The sequence below is a fragment of the Oryzias latipes genome, chromosome 2, assembly GCF_002234675.1.
Source record: "Oryzias latipes chromosome 2, ASM223467v1".
NCBI lineage: Eukaryota > Metazoa > Chordata > Actinopteri > Beloniformes > Adrianichthyidae > Oryzias > Oryzias latipes.
In genome coordinates, this window is record NC_019860.2 from 21,760,155 (window position 1) to 21,773,789 (window position 13,635).

A 13,635-nucleotide genomic window follows, 5' to 3' on the forward strand; every position below is an offset into this window, starting at 1 on the left:
GGGGAATATGCCAAAAGGTAAACAATAACAACATTACCCCTGTCACTGATGAGTTCAAAATAAAAATGTCTTTATCTTTGTTGGATACACAACATGTTCATAGAGATGATCATGTTTTAAAAAAAAAAAACTGTCTTTGCCCCATTGATAGAGATTTTTTGAAAGTGTCAGCCTATTGCCCTGCCCCCTAAGCTTTAGCTCCTCCCTCTGCCTCTCCTACACCTGTGATGCCCTAAGGATCATAGATCAGACATCTCCCAGGACAGGACAAAACGTGGTGCTTCGAATCTTTAAAGGTGAGAAGAAGATCCTTTCTGAGTCTGTGAACAGGTCATTCCACTCTGGGATTGAGGTCAAACAGAAGATAAGCACCTGGACAGGTGAGTTCAGCTCCACTCACCTGACCTGTGAATGTGTTTTTACTCCTTTCCTTTGCCTTTTATTTAACACATGAGAGGAGTATAAAGCCAGAGGTGTCAGGTTACCACGTGGGGGAGAAGACAGAAACGTGCACGTTGTCTGCGTCTGCTTCCACGCCAAATATCACCAAGTTGATGATATGGTCTTTGAAACAAGCCAGTTAACTGCATCATTTGCTGCTTTCACTGCAGGTTGTTGTCATTATAACACAATCTCTCGTCGTGTGAGAATTACACAAGTCAGTCGGACTTACGCAAACAGCTGAGTCATGCTAATTACAAAAGGACCACGAGCAGATCGGAGCTCTTTTGCCAGCAACGTGAAAGAGCTGCTGCTGACTGCAAACACACACCTACATGACACAGCAAAAACATCTCACACATGCGGGTTACTACGATCTTTTGTTTAACAAGACTACTTTACCCTTGTGTCGGAATTGGAAATACCAAAACCTAAAGTTGGAGTCCTTTTAGAATTCTCTCTCAACACTTGTATTATTGTGTGACTCTTCATTTTTAAGAGGTGGGGTTAAACCAACAGTGGTTTGCTTTAGTGACAGAGAAACCTTTTCTCACTTCTTTCTACAAAGAATTCCTTTTTTTTAATCTAATCCATTCTTGACTACCCCTACCCCATTCACTTTTATTTTATGGTCCAAATATGGACAAAGTAATAACAATGGTTTTCAACATGAAACTGCTGCTGCTGATGATTCCTAAACAGTTCTTAAAGAGAAAAGTACATGTACAGTGGAGCAAAAAAATATTTGTCAGTCACTCATTTTGCAAATTATAAAGCTGAGTTTTGTCTGTAATGTCCATCAAGGAGACATTATGTAAAAAAAAAAAAGTCCAGGAAATCATATTAACAGTTTTTTTTCTTGATAGACCAGACAATATAACAACAGTACACTTCAACACAGCTTAGTGTTGGTCAAAGGTTTCCTGTAGGTCTTCAGCAGTTTTGCATACACAGTAGCTGCTGTTTTTGGTCCATTCTTCCATACAGATCTTCTCTAGAGCCTAAAACTACCATGTTTCCATGGTGATGTATTTGGAATAATTGTCATGCTGGAAGATCCAGCAACATATTCTCCACCGATGGAAGGAGCTTTAGACCCAAACTCTCATCATAAATGATCCATTCATCCTTTCCCTAGGATGGATCAGTTGTCCTGTCCTCAAAGCCCCAAACCATAATGCTTCCGCCCCCATGCTTCACAGTGGGTATGGTGTTCTCCGGCTGTAACTCGGCTTTCGCCTCCCTGCAAACATGTCGAGTGGCGTTTATACCAAAGAGTTCCATTTTGGTGCCTGTTAACTGGAGAATTAGTTGTATTTCAGTACATTCACTTTTACACAAAGGCATTCTTTAGGAAACTGGTTGACAGGATTATATATTTTATTCTGTCTCTCCCACACAAAGTATACCTATGAGGAACATTACAGACCAAAGTCATCTTTTTAAAGTACCTGTTAACAAATATTCTGCTGCCCCACCCTTTGTGGTTCTTTGGTCACTCTTTCAGTTTTTTTCTGCTCCAAATGTTTAGTGGAAAAATCCTATCACCATTGTTTTGTATGCAGATATTTACTGTTTGTAGACCTTTTAGACACACCTACCGGTGTAAATGCAGTGACAAAGGGGTTGGGCAATGAGCTGGGACTGAGTTTTTATGAGCAGGTTACTTTTAAAAAAAAGAGTTTACCACGAAACGTGCAGCACAACGCGACAGATGCTTCCACGTCCCACGAGGACCTGCTTCTCCTGTTTGCGGCAACAAACAGTGATGTCATTTCTGTTTTAGATCCTATTTTAGCTTCAGTGATTTTGCCAAAGTTGACCGCAAATGCTTCCAGCTCCTTTTGACCACAGTGCTGAGTCAGCTTCTTGAATTAGGTTCATTTGGATTTCTGTCATCGTGGCATGATGAGCAGTGCGCCTCTTTTCATTGTCTATTGGGAGGAAAATTGCAGTGGATGAGTGCAGCAGTGATCCAGGCCACCATGTGTTGTTGACAAATGCTCAGATGTAACTATGGAGGGCTGGCTGTGCCTTTTCTTCTGATGTTTCCGCTGACACAGAGTTTTAGCGTGTCATTAGTAAAATGTGTTGGAAGTGTGTCTTAAAAATCAAACAAATTATTGTTTTATTGCTAATTTAAAAATAAATGTAATTAATAAAATAAGAAGAAGTTAGAAAAAATTATAGAGTTAAGATATATATAAATAAGTAATAAAGTGCATATTAACAGTAATTATGACATTCTAATAAATGCGTAAAGTAATTGCAGGAACTGATTACTGTATTTTCAGCCCTATAGGGTGTTCCGGATTACAAGGCCCACTGTCAATGAATGGTCTATATTTGAACTTATGTCACACATATGGTGGACCGAACTATAAGGGGCATTAAAAGGCCTACAAATAGACTTTTTTGAGCTTTCAAGTGTATTATACTGTTAATTCCTCACAAAAAACAACCCCAAAGCGGGATTTTGCTTTTCTGAACATTCCTCTGAAGACCTGCACTCTGAGCACCAGCCCCTCCCAACCCAAAAAAACAAACGAATTCTCACAATGTGACGTAGGTGAATGACGAACCGCCCCTTCCAGGAAGAGTCTGTGCTAACGGCATCCCCCCCCCAGGCTAACACACACACCCACTTTCTCCGTGGAGCTAGAACACGCTGTCATTTTCTATGCACAACATCCACATCCATCTTTGCAAAAGTTTGGATGTTGTTTGTTTTCGTGGGCGAAAAACGCAGACACGCTGTCGACGCCGGTTCTAGCTTCACTTCACAAAATGTGCATCAATCACACGGAGAGAAAGGCGGGGCCTCTAACTTCCAGGTAAGAAAATGAGCTGCGAAAATAACTTATATTTCATAAAAAATTTGTTCTCTAGTGTGCCAAAAGTATATGAAAAGGCTTAAGAAAAGCATGATATAGGCTCTTTAAGTGTGCCTTATAGTGTGGAAAATGTGATATGTGGTTAAATTGTAAATAAGAGAAATTTCCAGATGGTTTTGTTAATGAGGACGTGATGAGGAGCAGAATTAGGAACGGAAGACAAAATGCACTTCACCAGAATGCATGGTAGGTTTTAGTTGTGAATTGTACTTCTTCAAAAACATTGATGTTAGTTAAGAAATCTTGATTTTCCAGCTATTACCAGAAGCATTTTTAAGTACATAAAAAGGCTCTTGTAGACACCAGGTGAGAAACACCGACTAAAACTGAGACTTCCATCCTGAAAATCAAGAGAATAGAAGCATTATTGAGAATGGAGATACCCCAAACTCTGTAGCCATGGCATCAACCAGGACAAACACACAACAGAGATGTAGACAATAGATATTGACAACAGTCACATTATGTAGGGGAACAGGGGACAATCTTCAGGGATTGTCCAGTTTAGTTTAGTCAGTTTGTTAGTTCAATTTAGTATTTTCCTATTGAAATCTATGTATTCATGAACCTTTTGATTTCATGTTTTACTTTTTCAATTACCTATACAAAGCCCATCGAGACGAATGTTGTTGTGAATTGGGCTATACAAATAAAATTGAATTGAATTGAACTTTTGTTGTGGTGATGTCAGCATACATTTTACATTAATTGAATTTTCACTTGAATATCTGTGACATTCTTTGGTCAAGATAAAGCACAGGTGGAGCCAGCATTACCTTTTTTTAACCAAGAATTTACATGAGCCCACTCAGATCTCTTCTGTTGACTGTAAATAATTTACATATCACTTTGCCACAGCTTCCAGATGATATGGAGACGTGAACATGGACACAATTGTGCTCAACAAGTACCCACTAATTTATGTTGTTACCAAACTTATACCATAAGCACATTTACTTATAATGAAACCAGCATCAAAGTGTTGATCTCACAAGGTCTTGACTTTCAAATTTGGGAAGTTAATCCAAAAAACAATATGTGCCAATAAAGCAGGGGAGCAGTAAAATGCAGCCTTTTCCTCTGTGCCACACATGTACATTGGATGAGATGCATACAGTAGCCTACATGCTTTCTGTTAAAACTACATCATGTCATCAACAGGAGGCCCACTAGTTTATAAAATTTTAAAGATTTACATTTTAAGACAACATGTAGTTCAAAACAAACCTGAAAGACGACACAAGCACGTCCCAGTATGGACATTGGTGGCCTAGTGGTGGACTTCCAGATAAAGGGTGGCTGGATTAAATCTGGATTGGAAAAATAACCCATTAGTCTTCTGTGCCCCACTGTGATGCCCTTGAGCAAAGCCCTTCACTCCAATTGAATCGGTTGGTTCAAAGGGGTCCAAGTCCAAGAGGTTTGGTTTTCCAGGAAGTGATTTTATTTGCATAGCTTAAAGGGAGGCTACACCAAATGATTAATACTTTACCCAGATTTAGCAGCAGTTCATATCTTACAAATGCTATAATATGAAGCACCTCACTTTTATCATTTCAGAGGACTAGCAAACTAAATTCTCTGGACTTGGGCCCTTCTTGAATTAAACAAAGGCGCTGCCATATTGGATAACTAGTGCTGCCATCTATGGGATAAAGCTAAACCCATGCAAGAGAAACCCAAGTCCAGGAATTTTGCACTAAATTCATTTTAAATGTCAAGCATAGTCAATACATCACAACAGACTTGGGACTTTTTTGCACATAATCAGATAGCTTTTCACTTGAAGACCATAGAACATATAATATCTTTACTTTGAAAAATTGTGGACTTGGGCCTCTTTTGAACTAATCGATTCAATTTCTTCTCCTTGTTGGTCATGGGTTGATCTGTGGTTGAACTGGGCAGCTCTCAGATAAAAAAAGGTCAAAAACATCCAAAAAACTATGAAATATTGTTCCTCTCCCATGTCTTTTTTTCTACTTCAAACAGAAAACAGGTTTTTGTTTAAAGGTAAGCAAGATAGTGAATGTAATATCCTAAAAAAACTGAACAATCAGCACAAGTAAGGATCCAACAGAGTATAAATGAACTAAAAAGAACAGCAAACCGACAGGAATTTGACTAATTTTTGGAACCACTCTGATTCTTCTAAAGCTAATGTACAGAACCGCCATTTATGTCCTGTATTTTTCTCCTACTGGAGGAATTATAACTGGTAAAACTGATTATTTATTATCTTTTGGACCAAAATGTGTCATCAGTTAGAGTTGAAGTGGAATGGAGCTAATGTTGGTCCATTGTTCTGTTCTGGGCTCTCAGATCCCTAACCTAGCTAGAAGCCCACTCGTCTACGACAATCTGTTCTGTACTTCAACATGTTTGACCCCATTTTACGACTTGTCTGACTTCCGTGTTCTGTTTTATGAATAATTTGGCTGAGGACAGATCACCATGGTGAGCCGGAGAACAGTACTGGTATAGTACTGACCTGGTGTGATCACTAAATGATCCACATGAACTTATAATGGAAAACAGAAAATACAGTTTCATATCCAAAAATGACTTGTTTACTACTCACCTGCAATTGTATTTCTTTCCATTTATTGGTGGATAGAGACAAACAGTTATCAGCAGAAACACTAAGATCAGCTCCAGATTATTATAGGCACTGTGAAAGCTAGCTGGGGAGAAGTTAAACTGGCTAAAATGTCATGCTTTAGCACAGTTAAATAGGAAATTTTGGGGTATAAATGGGTTGGGATGTATTATGTTGGAGTTGCCTATTTATGACCTAAAAAATATACTATAGGGATTAGTCACACTAGAGTTATACAGTCTAACCCAGAATTGATTTTTGAGTTGGTCGTCTTTTGTTTTCAAGTGCTCTGCTATTCGGTGAACCCTGGTTCTCATCGGTTTTTAAGGTACCCATGCCTTAATTTGCTCCAATATAAATGCAGTCTGACTATAAAAAGAGAGAGCCTAAACCTAGGAACATGTGTAGTAGGTAGAGTGTTCACTCGTTTATTGATACGAGGAAGCATTCGATAAAGTACCTACGATAGGTAAAATCCTTGAAGAGGATTAAGAGACGTTTTAAAGCTCTAGAACTCTTCTCATATAGACATGAACATTTTCGCACTTCTGTTGTTTCATTTCAGAAAAATAAGTCCAGTATTATAGAATGAAAAGACAGATCTGCTGACGATCAAAGATTTATGTAATTGTGGCAAACTGAATGAACTCTGTACCAAAGACACAGCATGAATGCGATTAATTGACTAGGTCAACTGCCAATCAGGACACAGAAGCATCCCGAATTGCACTGACAAAGATCTGCGACACAACGAGGCCACGGAAGGTGAACCGCTATATAGTGAGGGACCACTGTACTCTGTACCTTTTAAGACATAAAAAAAGAACCATCGAGGCACAAATCAAACTGTGTTCAAGAAATAGCTAAAGTCATGAAGCCTTGAGAAGATGCAGGTTAAAATTACAGTAGTTTCATGGTTTCCTTCTTCTTTAGGCCCATTTATGATTAATCCTTGCTTAGGGGGATATCCCTGCCGAATGAACAGAGTTTGTTACTGCTCATTATTTGCTCTCGAGAGTGCAGTGTGAAAGCAGAACAAATAAAAGAAAGACGTGACGTTTCTCTGTAATTCCAGCAGAATTATACAGAGTTTGTTGGATTCTTTGTGAGACGTAAACATGTTTTCTTGTTTTAATTCTATGCTCTCCATATTGTACATGCAGCTTGACGTTGACAGTACATAAAGCAAACGGGTCAGAAGTAGATTAGCCACAAAAGAATGGCTTATGATGATATTTGCACATTTTTTAGACAAGATAAAGAGATGCCATGTGGATTCCAAAGTAGTGTAGTGTAGCCCTTAAAGCCTTTTGACCAATGTGCTAACCTCATTTAAGCTTTTCTGTATCCAAACTTGTTAAAATGACCATCTAAACCTCACCACCTAAAGCTGGCATGTCAGCAAAGAGGGCAGTAATGAACTAATCAAATCAGCTTATAATAGAAGCAATGGCCTGTGGTGGAGAAACGACTTTGTCACGGACACAACAATGGATTTATGTGAGGTACAAGCCACCTACAATTAATCAAACCATACGCCTCTGGACTTAAGGTGGAAGTTTCCATCTGGTCCATTCATCATGTAGCCTTCAAAGTCAGATTCCCACAGAGTCGCCCACATTTCTTTAATTCTTCACATGAGTGTAAAACAGGAGTCTTTGTGTTTGCTGTCAGTTGTGGCAGAGGGGGGTTGCTTATTAGTTTTGCGATAATCCACAGCTGCATTCCTCCCTGGGGGTAACCTCAGCCAAGAGTGTGAAGGTCTGGGAACCTCAGCCAGATTAGAGGAGTTAGTTACTGTACAGCTGATTTACTCCCTTAAAGCCTGGTTTCTATACTCAGAGGTGTGGTTTTCTTTGACTAAACACAGGACTGTTTGGTGCTGGAGTTGTTGCCGACTTTTGATCGTCACGCTGGCGTTCACACAGAAAGTCGACTGTTGTTGCTGCTTCGGGGTTGAGGCCGCAAAAAGTAGCGAGTAGCTCATGTGCCCCAGCATCCAGACCCACACGAGTCCCGTGATATGATCGGCTGGCTTCAAGCTTTAGCCTCAGTGAACAACAGGAATCTGGGTCTGTTTCACCCTACCCGGATCCGTGTGAGACAAAGGCAAAAGCTGGATGGGCTGAGGAGAGGCGAGGCTGACTCACTACAGTGTGAAATGTTCAGCACCAACAGGATTTTAATGAATCCAAACTCATTAAGGCACCACCTCCAGAGCTCATTGACAATACCAATCAGAGGTAAGTTTTGTCTCTGATGAAACAAGCTAGTGGTTTTCTGTATTTATTGAGGACCAAGAAGAATTTCTTTCCTGCAATTGGTGTGATATAAATGTAGCCATCAGTAAATAATTTGTAAAGCTGCACACAAAAGAGTTCTATTGCTCTGTCTGACTATTCATTTAATAAACAACGGTAAGTCTGAGTAAATAGTAATCCTAATACAGTGCTGATGTTAATCTTTTCAGGCTTTTGATCACATTTATCTCAACTGCAGGCCGATCTTTGCATTCGCTTGAACGTCTGATGCGTACATTGGAACTATTTTATGGGCCAAACCTTTCAGTACTGGAAGGTGTTTTTAACAAAACGTTTCCTTCAAGATTGATCCAGTTTAGAATCTTGAATGTCTACATAAAGTCTGTGTGTGACATGATGACATGTTTGGCCTCAAATCCCAACAAGCCAACTTCCCTTTCAACACTATTTAATGAAGTTTTGGTATTTTGTATTTATTTACTGCTAAGAAAATGTGTTTTTCACCAAGGAATCTAATCCATGTAAGAGGCTGCACCATGGTGTGGTGGTTAGCGTTTTTGCCTCACATTGAGAATGTCCTGGTTTCATTCCAGTCTGTATGGAGTTTGCATGTTCTCATGCATGCTTGGGCTTTCTCCCACACCTCCTTGGTCAGATGATGACTCTAAATGGTCTCCAAGTGTGAATGTGAGTTGGGTGGTTGTTTGTCTCTTTTTTATGCCCTGCAGTGGGGCATTGGACCATCCAGGGTAAACTCCACCACTGTGTGTGTGTGTGTGTGTGTGTGCGTGTGTGTGTGTGTGTGTGTGTGTGTGTGTATGTGTTGGGGGGGGGGGGGGTGTCGGCACTGTTTCTCCTGTCATCTTTTTTTAAAATTTTATTGTGTTTTATGCACAGCACTTTGAGTGACATATGTTGTTGTAAAAGTGCTATATAATAAAGGTGGATTTGATTTGATTTGATTGCTCAGCAATGGGCTCCAGCACCCCAGTGGGTTTGGAAATGAATGAATGATTCCACTTATTGACACATTAGGTAATAGCGCTAAAAAGTCATGTATTCAGCTCCTTCTGCATTGGGTCAATGCAGCCGCATCGCTGCTTTGACGCCGTCAATGAGCGGCTTTGTAGCTCTCAACAGAACAAACGCAAACGCCAAAAATCTTTTCTATTATGTAAGGGATAAAGCCTGATCAAGTGTTTGTTCTTTATAACTTATTGGGGCACGTGATCACATGGGACGGTAAACTGTGGCATAAGGTATGTAAGCATGTGTTATGGTATCAATTAGAAGTTTGTGGTCAGTGCTTTTTGGATGAAAAGTGTTGCAACTTTTTTATACGTTAAATTAGAGCAGACTGGACCTGATCCCACGATGTCATGAATTTCAAATAAAATGTCTCAAAATGAGGCTGTTTATTGCAAATATCAGTTTAGATTAAAAAATGTAGCAATTGGGTTGATTAATTACAGGGGATGATTAATTAATAATACAAATTTACAAAAGCATAATTTTACATTTCACATGCTTTTCCTCTTGCAGAGCAGTTTGAAACTGGGATTGTTTTCCAGACAGTTGGTTTTGGTCCCGAACGCCAAACAAACAGTGTGTCGTTCCATGAATAAAACCAAGCACCTGAACAGTCTGGAAAAGCTAAGAGATCGTGGCGTGATCCACGATTCCACCTGGACGATAGGCTCTTTGGTCACACCTGCTGTTTTTATTCTCTCCGTCAAATTGACCTTTTTTCTCGTGCTCCCTAAAGTGCTTCGAAACTAGAAAATCTGGTGGTGTTTGAAACGGAACTGGCTATCAGGAACAGTTCTTAGACGGCTTCGGGAGTTTTATTTTTTCAGGAGATATTGCATTTGAAGGTCTAATAAAAAGCAAACCAGTAAGAGCTTCAAACCCTGAAAACATGACTCCTCCAGGAAAGATTATCAACACAAAATATGAGGCCCACCGCAGACCTCAGGGGAGCCTGCAGTGCTGACATGAGGCCAAATGATCTGCTTAAAAGACTCTTTTACAACGCATGCTTTGCACACAGCTTGAAGGTAGAAGGTGGTCGACCCGCAGGAATGTTTACCTATTTGGGACATGGGAATTTGAAACATGGGAAAGGTAGTGAGGATGCGGATCACATCACTCTGAAGAAGTTCAAGTCAGTCAAGGGGGACACATCAACCTCCGTGTCAAAAGAAGTATGCGTCCGGGATGAGAATGGGGAAAAATGTAACCCTTTAACACAGAAATTTTAGCTCCAGTGTTTACGCTCTTTGAGCTACCTTAACTCTTCAACCTTTTACACTATTTGAGTTTGAGTCCTGTTGTTAAAGACACGTCTGCTCAGATTAGACAAGTAAGGGATAATGGCCGACAAAGTAATGCACACTTCGTAGGCCATTATCCTGCTTATAACATGGTCATATGTATTCAATCTGTTTTTAGTACTTTCTTTTAGACATTTTTTTTTGGTTTAGATCACCTTTTTTCACAAGAAACAGACTATTTGTTATGTGGTGGTGGCCGTTTAGCCAGCGATGCCGGCACGGACCTCGACTGCAGCGACAAAGGAAACCGATATTCATGCTGGTCGTCACGATAAAACATCAGATTAAAAAAAAAAAGTTCACCTCTCACCGCTTGTTTTTATGCAGATGATGAAACTAAAGTTTGTTTTAAAGAAGTCAGCCCCGTGATACAGAACATTTAAGCTATGTGGCCGGAACTTCTTTCTCAGGTGTGCATCATCCCAACTTAATCTACAACCAGCAGCCAATCAGAAGTATTCACTCGGACCATGGTATAAGATTAGATGATGTGTTGTTGTTTTTTATCCAGCTTCAGATTTCAAAGAAGCTTAAGATATTGTTGATTTGTTTGCACTAGAGCTTTTATTTTGTCATCACTTGTGTAACATGAGCAGTTACTCCTTTTATGAGTTTGCATGAGGTTTACATAGGACCCAACCATGTATACTGCAAGCAAACATGGAAGAAGGACAGAGCAGCTCCTTTTGCGGCACTCTGTTTAGAAAAACCATTCAACCGCAGTGCAGAATGGAGACACGGCGCGGGAGTTTTACAACGCGTATCAATGTATATCAATGACCCACTGCCCTCAGTGGCAACCATAAAAAAAGCCATAAAGCACGCAGAAACTGCTGGGAGATTCCTGTTTGGAGCTACGGCTTTGGCAGCACACGAGACTCTGGTTCCGTCAGGGGCAGAACAATGGTGACTATACTGAAGGACCCTTCATTCTGGGGCTTTTATTTGACCTCTGGGACTGGAGCTATTTCCATTTAAAGCAGAGTGCAGATGACTTTTTCACCACTTCCTGACTCTTGACCTTAAACCTTTTGCTTTTCTATGTCAAAGGTCCTTCAGGTATCACGGAAGACAAAGTGAATTACTTATGACATAGAATTAAATTGGTACCAATTGGAGGCTTTGGATGGAAACTGTTGGCATTCTTGAATGCAGAAAATGTCTTTAGGTTGGCGTTGCTACTATTGAAAAAGGAAAGAAATTACTTTAATGTATTTATTCTACTAAGATTGATATTCCAGTGATATTATAAGTACGTCTTGACAATACTTTTTCTTCTAAAGTTTGGTTTTAATAAAGTAGTTACACTTGTGATAGCACATTTTAAATGAGATTTGTCTTCCTGCTATAATTGAAGCTTAAATGCTGGCAGGCTAAAGGTGGCATAACCAAAGCCCAAACATAAATAAGTTTATGAATAGGCCTTAAACTTTGGTTAAATGAGCTGTAATTTAAGTAGGACTCTTGTAAAGTTATTTTTGAGCCCACGTGGACTTGTTTTTCCCAACTCATCACCTACATTTATAATCATAACCATAAAGATATGACAGAAGTGATGAGCGGCACAGAGTGTTGTCTTCCTGCTCCCATTCACAACAATCCAGAAGACAGTAAATGTCAGTGAACAAGGTACAAGTTTATGGGTGTATTTGTCTCAATTGTGTGCTAAATCGCTGACAGCCTTTAGAGGCATTTTGGGAAAAGCCTTTTGAATCTGTTCATAAATTCAAATCACCACATTTTTGTTTAGATTTCACAACCTATTGGGACATTGCCTTTCTCTCCTTTGCAGATCCGGCATTGAGTACTTAAATGAAGCATATGTAACTCTATCATATCATATAGAGAATAAAAATGTGTGTTTTTGTTGGGTAAACAGCTTTTTTCCTCTAAAAAGATTTGACATTTTTTTGGCCCTTGACAGGTTTATTTCCTCATGGCAGTTTTCTTAGTAAGATTTAAAGTGATCCTCTAACTAGATCAGTCTTTGAGTAAGGAAAAGGGCCTGTGAGAGAGAGTAAAACTCTGTAATACAATGAGGAAATTGTCAAAGCTTCACACAACCCAGAGAGAATCCTGGAAACTTTCTAGGATTGCAGGGATCAGGACATTGTGAATGGACAAAGCAAGCTGTCAGCCTCAAATCTTGAGTTTAATTCCATTTGGGAAGTATTAAAACCGTGGAAACCACTATTAAGTGGTATCTAGGAATATAATTGATTACAGCCTGCTAAGGAAAATGTGCTTCAGTGGCTGTTGAAACTTCCAGTACATCCACCAACGTTGTTTGAGATTTATTCACCAAGTGATGTAATCTAATATGTCTTAGCAATGGAATTCAATTTCCTGAATGAAGTCCATAGTGTGCGCACAAAAGGGAGGAGCTATTTTTTTACTGGAGTTATAAATGCCCTGCTAAATGAGCGCAGGCAATGACACAGCCTGTTAAACCTGTGTATTGCTGCTTCAGGGGGTCTAACTTGTTAGGACCATTTGGGGGACAATAGACTCCAGTATTTGGAGGGAGACGCTGCTGTTTTTTCTCAATACTCTACAACCGAATTCCAGCAGTTGGTGGACAAATCTAATTTATATTGTACTAAAACATAATGCAGGCCTTGTTAGAGAATTGGGGTGTTTGACTGGGTACATGATTCCATATGAGGGACACAGATGAAACTAGAACTTTTTGTGTTTCTTCATGTGATTTTTATCATCAGTAAGAAGAGAAACTCTAGAAAAATCGACTGATTAACCCTTGTGCTATTCTAGGCCCTTTAATGTTGGGAGTTGGGTCATCTAGACCCACTAGACCAGTGTTTTTCAACCGTTTTTGAGCCACGGCACACTTTAACCATTTTTGTGATAATTGTGGCAGAAAAAGCAGGAAGTTGCAGCTGTTTTTTTGTTAAAGATGAAATAAAAATTAAGTTAGAAAATTCAAAAACGGTTTGATTTGTGTTTGTTGTGGTTTCAAGACGTTTAAGGACTACTCATTGTACGCTAAGACGCTGTCCCTTTAACCCAATGCTTAATGGGAGATGTAGTGTGAAAACTGCCGCAAAAGGGCAGAAAGACTCGCGTCTCTGAGCTTCATTGTTTTGTTC

The 13,635-nt window shown here is 39.6% G+C and overlaps 1 protein-coding gene across 1 annotated transcript in view; it reads left to right on the forward strand.

The window, feature by feature from the left end:
• Positions 1–256: 256 nt before the first annotated feature.
• LOC101161615 (sodium- and chloride-dependent GABA transporter 2) overlaps positions 257–13,635 on the forward strand; it is a 45,612-nt gene continuing 32,233 nt past the window's right edge. Inside the window, exon 1 of the mRNA XM_023965870.1 lies at positions 257–380. The gene's annotated coding sequence lies outside the window, so the exon portion shown is untranslated. The remainder of the gene's footprint in view (positions 381–13,635) is intronic.